The sequence below is a fragment of the Phycodurus eques genome, chromosome 13 (assembly GCF_024500275.1).
Source record: "Phycodurus eques isolate BA_2022a chromosome 13, UOR_Pequ_1.1, whole genome shotgun sequence".
In the NCBI taxonomy this organism is placed as follows: Eukaryota; Metazoa; Chordata; class Actinopteri; order Syngnathiformes; family Syngnathidae; genus Phycodurus; species Phycodurus eques.
In genome coordinates, this window is record NC_084537.1 from 13,613,218 (window position 1) to 13,632,455 (window position 19,238).

The 19,238-nt window shown below is 42.3% G+C and overlaps 1 protein-coding gene across 1 annotated transcript in view; it reads left to right on the top strand.

Moving 5' to 3' along the window:
* Positions 1-269: 269 nt before the first annotated feature.
* The window catches only part of LOC133411732 (semaphorin-6B-like), a 49,940-nt gene continuing 30,971 nt past the window's right edge, over positions 270-19,238 (top strand). Inside the window, exons 1-2 of the mRNA XM_061694395.1 lie at positions 270-672; positions 761-823. The gene's annotated coding sequence lies outside the window, so the exon portion shown is untranslated. The remainder of the gene's footprint in view (positions 673-760; positions 824-19,238) is intronic.

A 19,238-nucleotide genomic window follows, 5' to 3' on the forward strand; every position in this document is an offset into this window, starting at 1 on the left:
ATTATATTATATTAAATAATAACGGTTATTTTGTCTTCAAATCTACCTGAAAAATAAAATTAGTAGTATAACGTAAGACCAGACACATTTTTTTAAAGGAACATAGTCCAAAGTAATCACATTATCACACGGACGAATTCAAAATCAAGAGAGAGAGAGAGAGAGAGAGAGAGAGAGAGAGAGAGAGAGAGAGAGAGAGAGAGAGAGAGAGACTGGATATGGTCCTTCCATTGATCCACTGCAGGACTGTGTGTGCGTGTGTGTGTATATGTGTGTGTTCGGTAGGGTTGGAGGGGGAGAGAGAGTGTACGTAAATTATGGGCTTGGGTTGTCACCGTGCCTGCTCTGCATTGGACATTTCACCTCGCCACTGTAAATTAAAAAAGGAAGATTACATTTAGCTGCCAGCTGCGAGCGAGCAAGTGCAGACGACTGTGGCAGCTCGGTCTCCTAACAGATAACTCAACACTTGGAGTTGGGGAATAAAAACAACGGACTACAAGGGGGTGGGGGAGGACATCCAAATTTGATTGCTTTCTCTTGGGGGAGGATTTAAAAAACAAAAACAAAAAAAGAAAGAAAAAAGAAACTCAACTGGGCGTTTTGGAGTCGCTAGTTTGGGTACACGGTGATGCTCCGCCGAGGCGCAGCAACAGAAGAGGGAAGAGACAGGTGAGGTGCGGCTGATGAGCTGTTTTTCATTCCTTTTTTGAATCGAGGCTCCGGATAGCCTTGCCACCCATGCACCTTTTCTCCACAGAACCCAAAAGAAGCGAGGGCGAGTGGGCGAGTGGCACCTGCTCCACCTGACCCATCTGGTGCGGTGAGTGTGCCAAGTGGAGCGAATGAGCGGCGCGAACGCAAACGCAAACGCGCCGTGCGGATGGCACGAGCAGACCTGTACCGTACATTCTTCATGCGCGACACCGTTGCTGCATTATGTCCCTCTGGATTCGCCACTAGAGATCCACTTGGCGAGGTCTAAACTGCTCTTTGTGTCTGCTTTTTTTTTTTTTTCTTTTCTATTTAGATTTGCATGTTGTGCAATGCTGCATCGTTAATGATTCTTTAACATGTTGCGTAGCTCTGAGTGTAATGCAATGTTTCACGCAATACTGTACTTTCTTGCTTAACGCTGCAGTGCAAGGATTCCGGCGCAAAGCTTGACAGAAATTCGGATTATTTAGATCACAGGTCGTGATCATAGTGGGGGCTATTGCTGTTAGGGTCCCCAGAGTGTATTCATGGTGTGTGAACGAGTGTTTGCTGAGGGCTCCCTGGTAACAATAGTAAAGGTCAGATTTGATTATTTCGAGGCCATGAAGTCACTTGATTAGAAATGACAATCATGTCATGCCAGATACGCATTGAAAATACAAACATGTACACGAAAAAGTTTTGTTGTGAGATACAATGAATACATTGTAATACATTGTTAATATAATTTGGGACATGCAACTAACTTCCATTGTAATCCTGAGAAAATGATACACTATACAACGTGGGGGGAAATCCTTTGTCCAGTGCCTTGCCATGTAAATTAGCCTAAACCTTCTCACCCAATGCCTCCATAGTAAGTGACATGCTCACTCATTGCTGCCCTTTAAGCTGTTACTGAAATGACTTAGTAGCTGTATGGTCATTTATTGTTTGTAGCTGCATCACTGAGGCCAAAACCAATTCGATTCATCCGCTGCTGTTGTTTCTGTTTCTGTTCTGAGTTGAAAGGTGAAAACAAAAGGTTAGAGACCAAATTAACAAGGGTAAACGAATGGGCAGCACAGCAGAGTGGCCGTAGGAGAGAGTAATTAAGTCAGATTGCAATCTGTCGCAAGGGACGGGCTGAGAGCGATAGAGAGAAATGATAGCGGCGGGTGAACAAGCGTTGAGGGAAAGGGGTGTGAATGGTCTCCCTGTTAGCATTGACGCTCACACAGGCGGCCATACAGCGGCCGTGTGAGCAGGTGCTGAGCCCCGGCACACTGCAGCAAGCTCGGGCAACAACAGGTGCAGCCTCAGCCTCCATTTGGAAGGCGGTTTTGCAGCCACTCAGCCCAAACATGCAGTGATGAACTGACTCATGGCCTACAGAATAATAGCAACCCAAGGATGGGGAACGCCATTCATCTGCATGTACAATAAAGCATGTAAAGGGCAGCATGCAGTCATCAAATTATGAAAAGAAGAGGACCCCGGCAAGGTTTAGTTGTTAAATGAAAGAGCAGCTATAATGTATACTGTGTAGGGGAACTCAGCAGCCTTTTATTTTGCAAGAGTACATTGTACAGTATGTGCCAAAAAATGTAATCCAGATCGGCTCACAACTCGATAAGTACACATAGATGATGAAGTTATAATCATGGTTTATCATGCAGCTTTTGTGCGTGTAATGAAATCGAATACATACAATAGAAAATATATAATATAACAGAAAGTTTTGACATCTTGGGTTTAGTTCCCCATTAATGCCAAAAGTGAGGTGAAGTTGTATCCAAATTCAAGGAAATGATAAAATCCTACATATTCAAAACAAATCACTCAGAGATTTGGTGAAATGAGTTTAATTAAATAGTTTTTTTTCCCCCATGTTGGACTGAAATTGACAAATAGGCAATATGAATCAGCTTTGCCCTATCTACAAGGTGGGGAATGTGTTTATTCAATGTTAACTGGAACCTTCTCTGAACTACCCATACTGAACAAATTTCTTTTGACACATAAAAAAAGATAGCCACGAGGTTGCACAAAAAAAATACCAAACATATCTAATCTAATTAAACAGATAGACCCACACCCACAGAGACGACCTCCTAAGTGGCGGCAACTATTCCACCAACAAAGTGGGAACTATTCAAAGCAATAAAAGCGTAGCTGTCTGCACGTAAAAGCTATCTAAGGGAGCCTTTGGGGTGTCCACAGGGACACTTAATGAGCTCTATTGATCACATCGGACCCTATTCAATCACACATACTCAGCCACAAACGGGGCATCTCAAGCACGGAAAAATAGATTGGATTGCAGCATAATATAGTTGTGCACAAGGAGAGTAAATCAGTGGCAGATTAGCATGGTGGGCTTCTTCATAAGGAGCATGTTTGGTGAAATATTTGGCTCAGACCATCTCACAGGTTCTCCATTCTTGTCGCCAAGTGAATACCTCAAGCAATTGGCAACAAATTGCCTCTCTCTACCTTTAGTACACAAATAGGAACATTGACTCAATCCATCAGTCACACTGGTTTACCACTGCTGTGCTTGAAAATGAATCTGAAGTTGAACCTAGTGCTACTTGTTGCCTCATCAGACAGGATTGACTCAATTCAGCTCACAAAGCTTGGACGCATTTTTTAGTCATTGCAACCAAAACAGCATCAGAAAATGACAACAAAGAAGACAGCAATATTACCTTCACCAAGCACAAATGCCCAAGAGGTATTGTTTTGATTGCCATTTGTTTATTTGGATAGTTTGTAAATTGGGGTGCATGTATCGTGACAATCGGGCCAAATTTAAGCATTTTCCTGCACTTGCGATCAAAGTCGGCAAAGGTCCGATTCTCGGATGTCTCTGAATGATTATTTGGAGTGATTATCCTGTGATGTGGGGTGTGTTAAGACTGATTTTTGCTTCCCGATCTGCACAAAAAACGGCCGTGGCTGACAATCGTAAATGTTAAACGTGTTCAATATTTACCATTGCAAATTTTGTTTATGCCGTATATTCACGTAAAATTTGTCACTTTGCTTCTTTGTGGGTCATGTGACTTCCCGGCTCCTTTTGATTGGTGAAATGGAGTCAAACGTCGGCAGTGGTTACATTGGATTGGTGGACTAGAGTCACGTGACAGGACCCGAGGCACAAGTCTCCCTGGCGAACCAAATCAAATAGATTGTACAAGCAATAATAAATACAAATAAAAGTAGCGAGAGGTACTGGACACAAAGTAAGGTTTCTTCTGAACAAAAATACTCAAGTAAAAGTAAAAGGTATGCTGCGTTAAAACTACTCAGATAAGTACAACTTATCCAAAAGCTTAATTGAACCGGACTAAAAGTAGCTTGTTACGACGTACCTCTGTTCGTAGTCATTTAGCCTAAAATCATGATGTGGCAATGATGCATCTGCTTGACTAATGAGCGATCAGCAGTGGTTGATCTCTTGCATATGGTATCAGCTAAACCTGCTTGACCAGGTACCAGAATTAGTACCTTGTACTACCTGCTTTTGCATTTGGAAAAGTGGAAAGACAAGCTGGAGGTACAGTGCAATGGAAAGAAGAGATTGCAGTGGAAGATGCCCTTTCCCATTATCATTTTTCAATCAAACAAGTCAGATGGACTTGTCCAGGATTGTTGGGCTTTAGCGGAGGTCTGTGCCCTGCTGAGTGCTGTTTTGGGTCACAGATGTGATCATAAAGCAAAGAGAAATGATAATAGTTCTGGATACCGTATCATCGGGTGCGTTGATCCATTTGGTGGGCTGCTGTGGAACAAGTTCAAGACTTTAAAAGGGTGTTGAAGTCTACACACCTCAGGGCAAACGATCAGAAGGACCCAGCTGGGCAAGCATCTGCTGCACGACTTCATCCAACAGGGTCCTCGGAGAGTGGACCTCAAGGGTTTTATTCTGCAGAACTCCGAGGGCCGAGGGCCGGGAGCCATCACAGCATACTTTCAGTACGCAACTTTCATCCTGGGGCAGCTATTCAAAATATACCCTCCCATGCAAAACCTTCCCCGTGATGAGGTACGATGCCTTCAGGAGTCTTTTGGGGCCATTCAAGAGAATTGTTGCAGATGTTTCAATAAAAAAGGAGAATAATAATGGCCGCCACACCGCTTGGGGAGTTTTATATGCAAACTCTGTTGTCCGTAGGAACATAACTTCTACTGTGTTCAGGAAACCAGGGTGGCTGGAACATGGCAACGAGCTGCACGTATACGCACCGAATTCTTGTGAACTGTTGCATCATTCATCCCTCCACACTAACATGCATACATTGTGATAACGAACCAGCTCATTCACATACTCTTTTCCTTCCCCACTCTGTAGCACCTGAGCCCCGCCGCCCCTTGTGGATTGAGTCACAACATTAGCCACATTAGAATGCCTCGCAGTTGTTTTCAATGCGCGACTCTCCCATATACTTTACAGCGGCCATGTATCCTTTCTTTTATGACTCTCCGTCCTCCATGATTCGTCCCCTGAGGTGCAGCCTCCTTTTTTCTTTTTTTCTTTTTAGCATCTCTGTGCACGTATCCTCAGCACATGCGATTACGGCTTAACACTTGTGTTGGTTTTGCACAGTTTTTCTTCCGATTTATCACCCTAACATTGTGCATTATGCATGAAGTCTCTCTCTCTCGCACACACACACAAGCAGTGAACAACACTTTTTAAAATGACTTATTTCACATTAAACTCTGAACAAACATTAAATATTTGTAAAGTCAATTAAGGGTTTTGTTTCTAAATACATAATACATGTTTGAAGACAACTTCTGGAAATGTGCAAAGACTGAGAACTATGTAGTACTGAATTGTGGAGCTACAGCGTTAAACTGTTTTTTACCATTTCAGTTGTCGTGATGTTTTTGTACTCGTGATGCACTTTGGAGTCTAGCATGCATCCGCCCTTGCCCATTATATAAGAACTTGAGAGACTTTGTTTGCATCAGCGGTAATCCTGCGCAATTGCAACATGCAGTTGTTAGTTAGCTAGCTACCTATGTCAACAGCCCGAAAACTGTCGCGCGTGAGTGTGCACACGTCATGGAGACGTGTGCACACTATTTAAAAAGTTTAGCTTGACAGCCAATATGTGGACAGGGGTTTAGGGTTGGCTTGGCCACTTTAGAGTGCCTCGTTGTCGCGGTGTGAAAAACCCCCACAACGACCCACTAGGACAAATTCCAGTCACATTAAGCGTATACGCTTTGACGGCTCAAACTCGTTGTTATGTGTAGGCATACGAAAGATGCTAGACACAAATAGACAAACATATCACACACCTTTGGACAATTGCAAGTGTTTTGTGATCCTAACATGCATGTTTTGGGAATGTGGGAGGAGTACCCGGAGAAAACCCATGCAAGCAATTCATGTACCGTATTTTCACGACCATAAGGCGCACTTAAAAGTTAAAAATTTTCTCCAAATTGGACGGGGCGCCTTATAACGCGGCATGCCTTATGTGTGCACTGAGATCCAAAATCTGTAAATGTTGTTGTGTGACGTTAATGAGCGCTCCGCTTGACTGAGTGGGAGCATTTCCTGCCGACACGCTGCTTATATAGAGTAAGGCGGACGTGACTGAGGACAGCATGCGGACGTAAAGGGGGAAGGGTGCGTGTGACAGAGGAGGCTAAAGACACGCCCCCAGTAGGTACATAGTTCCGGTATGTGCATCGGATTGGCTAAGGACCCCCGAAAATGGCGCCCACGAAGAGACACGCTTACGAAGCACAGTTTAAACTGCAAGCTATCAGTTACGCGGAGGAACATGGGAATCGAGCAGCCGCAACCGCGAGAGAATTCAAGATCAACGAATCCATGGTTCGCAAGTGGAGGAAGCAGGAAAACGAGCTTTACCATGCCTGCGCCCAATAATACGGTGCGCCTTATATATGAGTTAAATATAGAAATAGACCCCATAACTGAGACGGCACCTTTTAATGCGGTGCGCCTTATGGTCGTGAAAATACGGTACTTTAAAGTCTTGCCATTTTAACTTTTTTGTTGTTGTTGTTTATACTTGCTTTGTTCTGTCTTTGTGTGTTTGTGTCACCTCTGCATGCAGCTCATCCTCTTCTTCAGCTGCCTGCATAGAAAATTTGGTTGTGAGTGATCTTCCAGCTGCCTCTTCTGTGAAAACAATTAGTTTGTCTAATCTGTCGCCTTCTGTGATCTCATAAACTTCTCGAATTTGCAAAGTACAAAAATGACAATAGAGCTTGTGGTTTTATTTTTGTGAACTCAAGCTACACCCGCTCACAAATAAAACAAGCAATAAGCAGAGTAACCTTTTCTGAAATGCCACCACAGCAGCACTTGACTTCTTGCCTTTGTGCGCAAAATGAATGCTGCTACTTCTCAGTCTCTGTCTTCGAACTGGCCATATTATTCTACTTTTGTTTCCCAACAAATTCAACAAGAACCGCAGCCAAAGGCAGGTTTTCGCTATGACAGCTTAGTCTGAGACATTTGGAAGACATTTTAGTGAGAGATAAAGGCGTATCCAAGTCCTTTGTCTCCTGGCTGTGCTCGAGATGCTTTCATAGCTTGACTGAAGCTTTTGTTGTGGCTAATCTATTGCTTGGCTTCATCCTGTCCAACCCTTCCAAATATACACTTTGCTGTTTCAATAAAGGCTTTCCAACAGACTGCGTGAAGCAAAGCGTGAATTTATACCTGCGAGTAGAGGAGGTATTACTTGTGCATGTTGCAGCCGATAATACAGGCCTTTTGTTTTTTGTTTTTTATATCTGCTGTGCGAAGACCACCTATTGTGAGCTCTGATCCTCTTAGCGGGCTTCTGTCAAAAGAGCTAAATTTACCCGTATTGGTGATCCCTGATGTCAGGAACATGAGCAACCTCACTGCTTGGGATTCATTTTACATTATGCACAAAAGCCACACTCATGGTAATGGCTGCCATATTAGCTCATCTTATTAAGAAGTAGAAATAGAAAATGGAAATCTAATAAAATGGTCCTGTTTTGATTATGCTCAGCGCAAACTGAAATAATAACCCTATTGTGTTACATGATTTTATCTTCATTGTGGTTATACATGGCTGGAGCGTGCGTGCACCCGACTCTGTGCTCATCGTGTGTGTGCGCTGCATACTCATGCGCTCGCTTCCAGCTCCGGGCTGTGCAGTGAATGTATATGCGCTTGCTGCAGTCAAACTCCAGTCAGTAACATTTGCCCTTGCTGCAGCGTAGATGGACACGCACCGGCGTTTATGTGTGTATGTGTGCTTTGCATGCGTGTGTTGTTTTCAGGACCATTTATTATTTATTATTAAGCTGTTATGTTTTTTTGACAGCTATTTACTGCTTGCTTTTGGTACCTCCATTTCTGAGCTGTGCATTTATCACGCACGTCCATTATCATATAAGCTGCTAACTCACTGCAGCCAACGATTGCAGCGTGTCTGCTGCTAGCAGCAATTTGGCTTTAGGCGGAAGGGCCTGATTGGAGGAGAAGTCTAAGGGGAGATGGAGCACTTGCTGGCTAGACTCCAGCTCTGTCCATCCTGTTTTAATTACCTATGGCACCCACCCTTGGGAATATCTCTCGTCCTCCTCTTCTTACAGTCTTTTCCTTTTTATCTCTTATCTTTACCTCTTTCACTCACCATCACTAATTTGCTCTTCTTTCCCTCACTTTTCTACATCATCCATACACAAAACCAGCTAGCCCACAGCTGCATAAAAGGGTTAACCTTTGCATTAGCATATAAATGAGATTGAATAGCATTTTGGGATATTTAACAGCAAAAGACAGATTCTCTTCAGTGTGATTAGAGCTGCTCTGAGGAGACAGGCAGCCACTTTAGGGAATATCGCCTTCAACTTGATAAGATAAAGACTTGACACAGTGTTCCAATTGCTGGAGAGAGCGCAATTGTCTGTCTGTCTGTCTGTGTGTGTGCGCAAGGCTTTCTATTATATTTGTAAATGAGTGCATGTGATCCGGTCTGGGAACAGAAATAAATATGCAAGAGTCCTCTCTCTTCTCTCCAAACTGTGCGATCTGACATGATGTGGGCGCTGCTGGCATTGTCGCATTCTGGGGGAGATATTTGAATCCACAATTATACCCTACTGCCCAGTCATACATGCAACGTCCAACTATCCTATTTCATCCAAATAGATAGGACTGTATTACCGCAACGATATTATGAAGGATATGAAAATGACAGAATAGTTGATATGCCCTCAAGCCATTTTATCAGGTACATTTGCACAATCTAATGGGATCCAGTACTGCAACTGTGTCAAAACAGAATTCTATTAGGAGAATTTTGATACAGCTCCTATATTGGATCTCATAATATTGTGCAGCTGTGCCTAATGAAATGGCCACTCAATCTACTGTACATATGCTACCATAGTATCCATCTATGGAGGAGGGGGTGTTTTTTTTTTTTTTTTTTTTTTTTTTTTTTTTAAAAACAGCAATGTGAATTCTGATATTTGTTTCAAAATACATTATTATACGTGTTTGAAGATCATTGCTGAAAACATGCAAACATTGAGAACAATTTAATACTCGATTGTGGAGATATAGCGTTAAACAGTTTTTCATCCTTTCCGTTTTCCTGATTTTTTTTGGGAATGGCTAAAATGTATGAGTTGCCCCTCCCCTACTATATAAGAGCTTGAGCGCCTTCGTTTGCACCATTGGTTATCTAGCGTACTTGTTGGTTAGCTAGCTAGCTACGCGTCTGCACACTCTGTACTCAAGCTCAAGTTAGTTTGTGTGTGTGCTTGTGTGTGTCTGTCCTGGTTGGGGTTGATTTATTTAGATTTATTTTTTAATTCCTTTAAAACACTTTGAGTTGCATTCTTTTTTGAATAAAAAGTGCTTGTAAATAAAGTTTGATTAATTGATTGACTGATTGATTGATTGATTGATTCTATTATAAAGATTATAAAATGAGTACATTTGTTCCTTTTTTTCCCATCTCAATTTTAGAAAGTATATTTTTTTTACATGATTAGATGCCTCACCACAAATTCTGTAGTACCAACAATTTTAGTAGGATTATTGTCTATAATGTTAATTTAGGCTCCAGATGGATTATGTTGTTCTCTGCCTGGAACAAATTGAACTAAACATTTTTAGAACATTTGGATCTTAAAGTTTGAAATTTAAAGCTTTTAATTTACATGTGATGACTTCTCATTCACATCTCGGTTGCGTGGCAAAATGAGGAATGTGTTTTCTTATCCCGTAGTCATCTGAACTCTCACCACTGTATTTAGTGCATCTGTGGTCAGACAAAACTGTACTTAGTCAGAAAGCCATTGCTGATTCTCTTAAATGTGGCATTTTTCTTTACATTAGTGTTCAGTAAAAGACTGCTGTAAGTTCATTAATGAAGCTATATTGCTAGCGGGATGCAGTTCTGTGAAGGTGACCCACTTCTCCCAGTTTAGCCCATGTCTGTGCTTCTACCCTCAGGCCATTTTACTTTATTCAGGGATTTAACCTGCTTACTGTCCTCTAGGATGGGCTATGTTCAAAGCGAGAAAAAGTATGTTGTTGTTCTTTAAGTTTCCAGTTTGTTTAATAGCTGTAGTTGCTTTCGTCCATTTGTGTAGTGACCGTTTTAAAAGACTTCCGATCATTTTGATTTTAGCTTGAGTAGCATGCACACCTCCAAATGGTTTATCATTTACACATGTAGGATATGACATGAACGAGCAGTCGAAATGTGACCTTTGTTCTTAAATATGAGCATATGCAGTACTCTATGTTGGATGCACTGACGTCAAATAATCTATTATGACTGTCAATGTGTCGACAATGTGAAGGCAAAACATCTCCATCCCATCCCCCTTCTTGCTGAGAAAGTGGGGACCCCCACCACCTCACGTCTGTCCATGAACACTCACATAAAGGCATTTGCATGCATTTGGTTGTCCGTCTGCATTTGAGTGCACGTATAGGCGTATATACTCATGTATGTGTACAAGAGCGAACCTAACGTCTTTGCTTTTACATCTACTGCAAAGGAGCCGCCGAGCTTTGCTATCGGTTGCTACGGTAACAAAGGCAGGAGTGAAGTGGCTGCAGCACCAGAGTGCAAGAGACAGTGAAAGGGAATGCTTTTGCCTGTACAGCTAAACATAACCTTAGATCGAAAGTAACAAAAGAAAACATACAGAACTGTATGCTTCTGGCACAAAAGAGTACACCTGGACCATCGTATCCAATAGGTGGCTTTAAAAAGATATCAATGCTCATTTTATTGATGTGAGCTGTACCAATAGAGACAGGTAAGCATTAATCTATTAATTTTCTTATCATGTTCAGGGTCACAGGTGAGCTGGAGTCTGTCCCAGGAGAATTTGGGTGAGAGACGTGGTACACCCTGGACTGGTCGGCAGTCAATCGCAGGGCACAAATACTGGAAACAAAAAAACATTCACACCTATGGACAATTTAGAGTCTTTCATGAATTTGGATTGTTGCGAGGAAGCCGCAGAATCTGGAAGCAACTCAGAGAAGGAGAAGATTTGAATGTGGAACCACTGACTATGAGCCATCACCCTCAACACAAATTTGAAAACAGATCTATTGGATTGAACAAGACCATAGAGACTGATCATCGCGCTTTTGACACCATTTGTCACAGAACTCTGATGAGCAGTACCCTAAAATCAGATTCATATGGTTTTAATATTATCATGGAATTCTGAGGAACACCGCCCACAACTCCAATTTGAAAAAAGGTCTTTAAAAAAAAACTGTGCCGCAACAGCAACACCAAAGATTCAGGCCCTGGTGACCTGGTATGGTAACCAAATTAAGTACGCAACCTTAGTAATGGAAAGCTCTGTCACACGACCACACCATTCTGGAGGCGGAATGCCATTCCAATAATCCTGATACCTCACTCATCTCAGGAGTTTATTACTGACGGGTCACTAGCCAAGGATCCTTCAACTAGTTTGTTACAGAGCTCTGAATGTGCCCTCAACAGAGATTTAAAATGTTCACTCTTTATATTGCAGCCATTTGCTAAAATCATTTAAGTTCATTTTTTCCCACATTAATGTACACACAGCACCCCATATTGACAGAAAAAAACGGAATTGTTGACATTTTTGCAGATTTACAAAAAAAACAAAAAACTGAAATATCACACAGCCATAGGTATTCAGACCCTTTGCTCAGTATTTAGTAGAAGCACCCTTTTGAGCTAATACAGCCATGAGGCTTTTTAGGAATGATGCAACAAGTTTTTCACACCTGGATTTGGGGATCATCTGCCATTACTCCTTGCCGATCTTCTCCAGTTCTGTCAGGTTGGATGGTGAACGTTGGTGGACAGCAATTTTCAGGTCTCTACAGAGATGCTCAATTGGGTTTAAGTCAGGGATCTGGCTGGGCCATTCAAGAACAGTCTCACAGTTGTTCTGAAGCCACTCCTTTGTTATTTTTAGGTGCTTTCTTAGGTTCATTGTCTTTTTTGGAGGTGAAGCTTCGGCCCAGTCTGAGCTTCTGAGCACTCTGGGGAATGTTTTTGTCCAGGATATCCCTGTGCTTGGGCGCATTCATCTTTCTTCGATTGCAACCAGTCGTCCTGTCCCTGCATCTGAAAAACACGCCCACAGCATAATGCTGTCACCACCATGCTTCACTGTTGGGACTGTATTGGACAGGTGATGATCAGTGCCTGATTTTCTCCACACATACCACTTAGAATTAAGGCCAAAAAATTCTATCTTGGTCTCATCAGAGCAGAGAATCCTATTTCTCACCATCTTGGAGTCCTTCAGGTGTTTTTTAGCAAACTCCATGCGAGCTTTCATGTGTCTTTCACTGAGGAGAGCTACTCTGCCATAAAGCCCTGACTGGTGGAGGGCTGCAGTGATGGCTGACTTTCTCGAACTTTCTCCCATCTCCCGACTGCATCTCTGGACCTCAGCCACACTGATTTTTGGGTTCTTCGTTACCTCTCTCACCAAGGCTCTTATCCCCCGATTGCTCAGTTTGGCCGGACGGCCAGTTTTAGGAAGGGATCTGATCGTCCCAAATGTCTTCTATTTCAGAATTATGGAGGCCACTGTGGTTTTAGGAATCTTATGTGGAGCAGAATTTTTTTTGTAGATCTGTGCCTTGCCACAATTCTGTCTCTGAGCTCTTCAGCCAGTTCCTTTGACCTCATGATTCTCATTTGCTCTGACATGCACTGTGAGCTGTAAGTTCTTATATAGACAGGTGTGTGGCTTTCCTAATCAAGTCCAATCAGTATCCTCAAACACAGCTGGACTCCAATGAAGGCGTAGAACCATCTTAGTCTGACCAGTTGCAATGTCAACTAAGTCTGACTCTATTGGGTTAAAATACCTGTGCCCTGACCATTCACAAGCATAGTCAAACTCCCTCAGATGATTAACCATCCCTCTTCTGAGACTATTTTGGTCACAGAACTCTGAACAGTGGTTGCCAGAACCTTGATTTTAACCTTAGTCAACTGATTCCTGTATGCTGATCCCAACAGTGACAGGCAGTGCATTTGGTACTTGAGTGGGGACTTTCCCGTAATCACCAACTTCACCAGGTATGTTGATTATTACATTTATTAATGTGTGCAGATCACTACAGACGTGTCTTGCGACTTGAAGATGGGCATATCAAGTTTTGCTTTGAACAACCAATCAGGACAGAAAAATCTCATCTAATCATTTTATACGACTCAAAAGCAGTGATTGCTGCTTCCTTTTGGCGTATTGTTGCTTTGTGTTTTAAGTGGTACTGCTGAGGTTTCTCAGATTTATGTATCATCATGGCCACTAAATAATGCCTACCACAGGGAGAGATGGAGCACTTGTGTCTCTGTTTTGCAGGATGAAAATGTATTGATTTTGTTCAGCAGCCTCGTACAAAAGATGAGCACATTCAACAGGCACATTTGTGATGGGATTATAGGTAAATACGAAATCTATCATGTTGCTGATGCACTGAATTATAGGTGATGAACATTTGGAAATTCTCAGAATGCTGCTTACCAACTGCCTGATCTGTTATGCTGATAAGGAGTGCAGCAGGACTTAATGAAATGGAGCTTGGTCCCAGTTGATGAGAACCAAGCTGATCTGCAAAACTTGATAAAGTGTAAACAGGTGCTTCCGACAACCTGCCGATCGGTTAATGATGTGGGTATTAGCAGCTGATTTGTTAATAGTTTTCTTGTTGAGGCGAGATTACACTGCCAGGCTGTGTGCGTCCCATGATAACCGTGTCAGCGTCACGCCATTTAATTCAATCACACACACACGATCTGACACGTACGGCACAACACACGTACTTCCTTTTAATGGCTCGGCTGCATTTTCTTGATTTTATGATACTGGTTTTATGATCCTCACTCTGACACTGCAGGTTTCTTAAGTGCCTTTTGGTGTCTTCCTCAGAACAACTCGGACACAAAATATAAAAACCCTGTTTAATGAAGCACAGAGGGTTTACTAAGATCCACAATAGCAGGCCCTAAATTGCTTGGTCACTCAAACGGATTGTACACTCTCTTGCTGGGTGTGTTGTGGATAATCTGCTAAGATTGCGATTTACTAATAGGATCCCAAATAGTGGGTGCTAACTTGCGTGTGTACTCACTCTAACAGATTGCGCACGTTGTTGGCAGCAGATGCAAAAGGTGGAGCCCACCATATTTAAAAGAGGGTTTCACACTTTAGGTAGCCCTGATGGTTTTCACCATGAAACATTTGGGACTGGCCGGCAAGCACAAAAATGAATTTTGAAATGATAGAATTTTTAATTCTGCGATTGGCTGGCAACCAGTTCGGGGTGTGCCCCGCCTCCTGCCCGATGGTGGCTGGGATTGGCTCCAGTACTCCCACGACCCTTGTGAGGATAAGCGGCTCAAAAAATGGATGGATGGATAGAATTTTAAATTAAAGAAGCAAACAAACATTACTGAGTTACAGAAAATAAAACAATTGCTCTGATAATTTTAACTGCATACAAGCCATGTTTTGTTTGATTTAACTTTTCCTGATTGAGTGGAAATTAGATGTATGTACATAAAGGTATGTTTAAAACTTGGGATGGCACAATGGGAAAACTGCTCTGGGAGAGGCCAGCATCAGTTGTTACAGTATGCTGAAACATACTGTAGGTGAAATGGCATGACTCCTTCTTGTGACTGACTCCAAGTCATCCCTTTGATCATTCAGAACCTCCAAAATTGCATTGCTGAATATAAATGAATATGTCGCGATAATCTTTTGTTTCTGGCATTTCAAAAATCTTTACACAAGCATAACATTTCACACCGCCTCCTGTCATTTTGAACGCGCTACGCTGGTACCGCTTTGCATGTTGGTTTGCATCTGCCTTTCAGACGAGCTATTTAAAGACACAAAATCAACCATCGGTATTTGTCTCAGGTTTGACAAATCACATTGCTAGATTAATCTGTTTGCATACACTCTGCCCAGAATGCACAAAATGAACTGCGTGGCAGTTTTCCTCATTCGGCAGACGCAACCCTGGTTGCGGTCTTTAGTGAACCAGGCCCCAAGTAGTCCTATGTTTGAAGATTAAGGGCCTTTGTCTCAGTGCTGTCCTTCGGCTCCTACTGTGGAATGTTGGCCTTGACCTAGATTTAATGGTCTACCTCGTGGTTTGATTACCTCAGTAAATACACGCTCTAATGAGGGGGCTTCATAAATGATGGCCTGAAGGATTTTGTGGATTGCATGTGCACCTTAGTGTATGAAAGTGTTTGTGTGTGTGTGGGTGGGGGGTGGGGGCAAATGTAATGTGACAGTGCTACTCCATAACTATATGATGCCTAATCTCAGAGGGACTCACGCTTCATTTGAGTACTTTTTAATTTCCCACGTCCGTCCTCTCGATCCATTTAATGCAACACAATTTCATTTTCGACTTACGTATCACGTTTGGATCCCGCCCGTGAAATGGCCGTAATGAAATGACAGTGCCAGACCGGCGAATCCTGATGGAGAGTCAGTTGAAAAGACCTTGCACCTCCCCTCAGGCTTCACCTGCTCTATCAGATGAGGAGGAGGTTGAGAGATGTCAAAACTGCGATCTCCAGGCTACAATTGTCACTGGCGTGTGTGTGTGTTTCTGTGTGTGTGTATCCCGTCCCTGAAGTCTTCCAACAGCTTGTCACTCCTCCAAATGCTGCAGGTGAATGCGCATCCTATTTATAGATGTTTCAGGTTGGCAGGTTGATTTGATAAAACTGGAGCGTTTGTATTTGTCAGATCCTTCCTTCAATCCGTGAGCTCTCTTTCTGATCATCAAATTGCACATGTTCCACTATTTGAGCAGTGTTGTGCAGCAACAAAATACGAAAACTCAAGAACCGCCCTTGATGCTCTTCTTGTTTTTCTTTTTTTCTTTGCTTCTTTGTTTGTCCTAGTCCATTCCTAAACCTTCTACTGTCAAAGCCAATTCGATTTTACACACTAGCTCTTGAGTTTACTCACAGGCATTATGATTACATAAATGCTACTCCAATTGCAGATTTTAGTAGGCCTGTGTGTGTGTTTGTGTTGTGTGTTCAATGTAATACAGGAGAGATTTTATGGCACAAGAGCTTTGGAATTGTATGCTATTTTGGACATAATGATAAACTACCGCAAAATATTACAATGGTATTCTCAGCGTTACTCCATGTTTATGCTGCATTACAGAAAAGTGTGGAGTTAGAAATGCCCAAACTCCACAAAGGAAAAAATTCCATTCAAAGGCATAAGTATTGAGGCATACGTTTCAATTCTCTATTTTATCACGATATTTTGGAGATTTCTACACAACGAAAACAGTTAAAGAAAAATACCTTGTTTGTACCCTAGTAAACTTTTTTCACTTATTAAAAATAATGTATTTTTGTTGATGTATCTATGTAAGCGACGTATAGTGACAGGTAGAACAACTGAATGCTCTTCCACAAGATGACAGAAGGTACAAAAATCCTGTTGTAGCTTTGTGTTCTACGAAACAGGCCCAGGTTTTACACTGAGTACAGTTGTGAGTAAATTGAGACAAGATCATCATTATATCAGTGTATAGTAGTGCCTTAACATACGAATGACCTTTGTGTTTTTCGAGATACGAGCTGTAGTATGGCCAGTTTTACTTTGACTTGCAAGCAAAGATTGTGATACGATGGCTGTATGGTGGCATAACATTCATTCATTCATTCATTCATTCATTCTCCGTACCGCTTATCCTCACGCGGATCGCGTGCGTGCTGGAGCCTATTCCTGCTATCTCCGGACGAGAGGCGGGGTACACCCTGAACTGGTCGCCAGCCAATCGCTGGGCATTTACAAACAAACAACCATCCGCACTCACATTCACACCTACGGGCAATTTAGAGTCCTCAATTAACCTGTGGTTCATGTTTTGGGGATGTGGGAGAAAACCCACACAGGCACAGGGAGAACATGCAAACTCCACACAGGCGGGGCCGGATTTGAACCCAGGTCCTGAGAACTGTGAGGCAGACATGCTAACCAGTCGTCCACTGTACTGCCGGTGACATAACATCTGCAATGTATTTTTTTTAACACAAGTGATTACAATACTCATTGTTTCGGCTTCGTTCTTGTTTACATACCTATATCATATCATATTTGTACCGTTGTGTCAAAGGCATAAATTCTTTATCCTCTGCGAAGGACTAATATTGCTGCGACTGACTGAGGAGCTGAGGTCAGCTCCATGTACAGTATATCCGTATGTCTGTATTATACTGCCCCAAGGTGGCCAAAGCGCACACACCAGAAGGAGCACCACAATGTCCATTGAATTGAAGCAAAAAAAATGTGGCAAAAACGGGTTTGTTTCTTTATATTGTATTCAATTATGTAATTAATGTATGCTTGTATAAAGTACAATATTAAAGATGCTATTTTTCTTATTAAAGAACACATTACATAAATTTTAGGTGGGTTTTTTTGGGAGGCTGGAACGGATTAATGGCATTTCCATTTATTTCAATGGTGAAAGATGATTGATGTTGAGATGATGTTTTGATGAAGTTTTGAGCTGCGAGCGTGGTCCTTAAAATAATTAAACTCGTACTTCAAGCGCTACTGCATATACATTTTGTGACATTTTTCTAATTTAAATAGAGTAAATGCCTTGTCTCGATAAAGGTAGGGAAACACTGCAGAGTGACCAAAACAAGGTCCATAAAGGACAAATGTTCTTCTTCACTCGCTGCCAGTGTATCTGTAGACTTATTTGTGTGTGTGCGTGTGTGTGCGTGTCCGCTATACTTTTGCCCTGCAGCGGTGAGAAAGAACCAGCCCGTCCTACACACATATCTTCTCCTCCTCGTTTCCTCTATTTCTACTCATAAAGCAGAAATTACGACTTTTGTTGCCGATTACTCAAAATAAAGCCTCCATATGTCCGTGCAGAAAGACCATCAGAGGTAGGAACATTCCCACCCAAAGTGGCTTTGTAGTCTGTGACTGTTTTGTCCCCTTGGTGTGTTTTATGGCTGTGAGAATCCTCTTCAATTTCAACACTCTGACAAAGAGCTGACATTTCTGACAATGGAGCTCCATTACACCCAAAAGCAACAATAGAAACACATCAGCTTCCTGCTGCTGCCACCAAGCTGGCAGCAGTCACTCCGCTGCACTTCTGACCTTGTCAGCGCACACACAAACACACCAGAGTGGGCAAAAGTACTCATACTCTGTACAGGAGTTGAATCAGTACTTCTACTTTTACCAGTCTTTTTTTTTTTTTTTTTTTTTTTACAGTTAAGTACTGTATCGGCGGCACGGTGAAGGACTGGTTAGAGTGTCTGCCTCACAGTTCTGAGGACCTGGGTTCAATTCCCGGCCCCGCCTGTGTGGAGTTTGCATGTTCTCCCCGTGCCTGCTGGGTTTTTTTCTGGGCACTCTGGTTTCTTCCCACATCCCAAATACATGCATGGTAGGTTAATTGACAACTCTAACTTGCCCGTAGGTGTGAATGTGAGTGCAAATGGTTGTTTGTTTATACGTGCCCTGCGATTGGCTGGCAACCAGTTCAGGTTGTACCCCGCCTCCTGACCATGATAGCTGGGATAGGCTCCAGCATGCCCGCGGCCCTAGTGAGGAGAAGCAGCTCATAAAATGGATGGAATGGAAGTACTGTACCTGTACTTCTACGTAACTCAATACCAGCCGTTTTAAAGCATTTTGACTGATCTTTTGAGACCCATAGAATATTGTGTTCTGTGACAATATAGCACAGAACCTACCAAAAAAAAGAGTAGACTCTCTCCTTTCACCAGAAAAAAAAGCGTGTTTTGGTTTTACCAAAAACAACTGTCTCTGGAAAAAAAAGCAGAGAAAACAAGCTTTTGGTGAAAAGAAACATGTCAAGCAGAACATTGACTATGTTTATTATTTTTTTTTTTTTTTGGGCTCACCTCAAATTATAAGAAACAAAAACAAGAATGAGAAAGAGCTATTAATGGAAGATATACAACGAT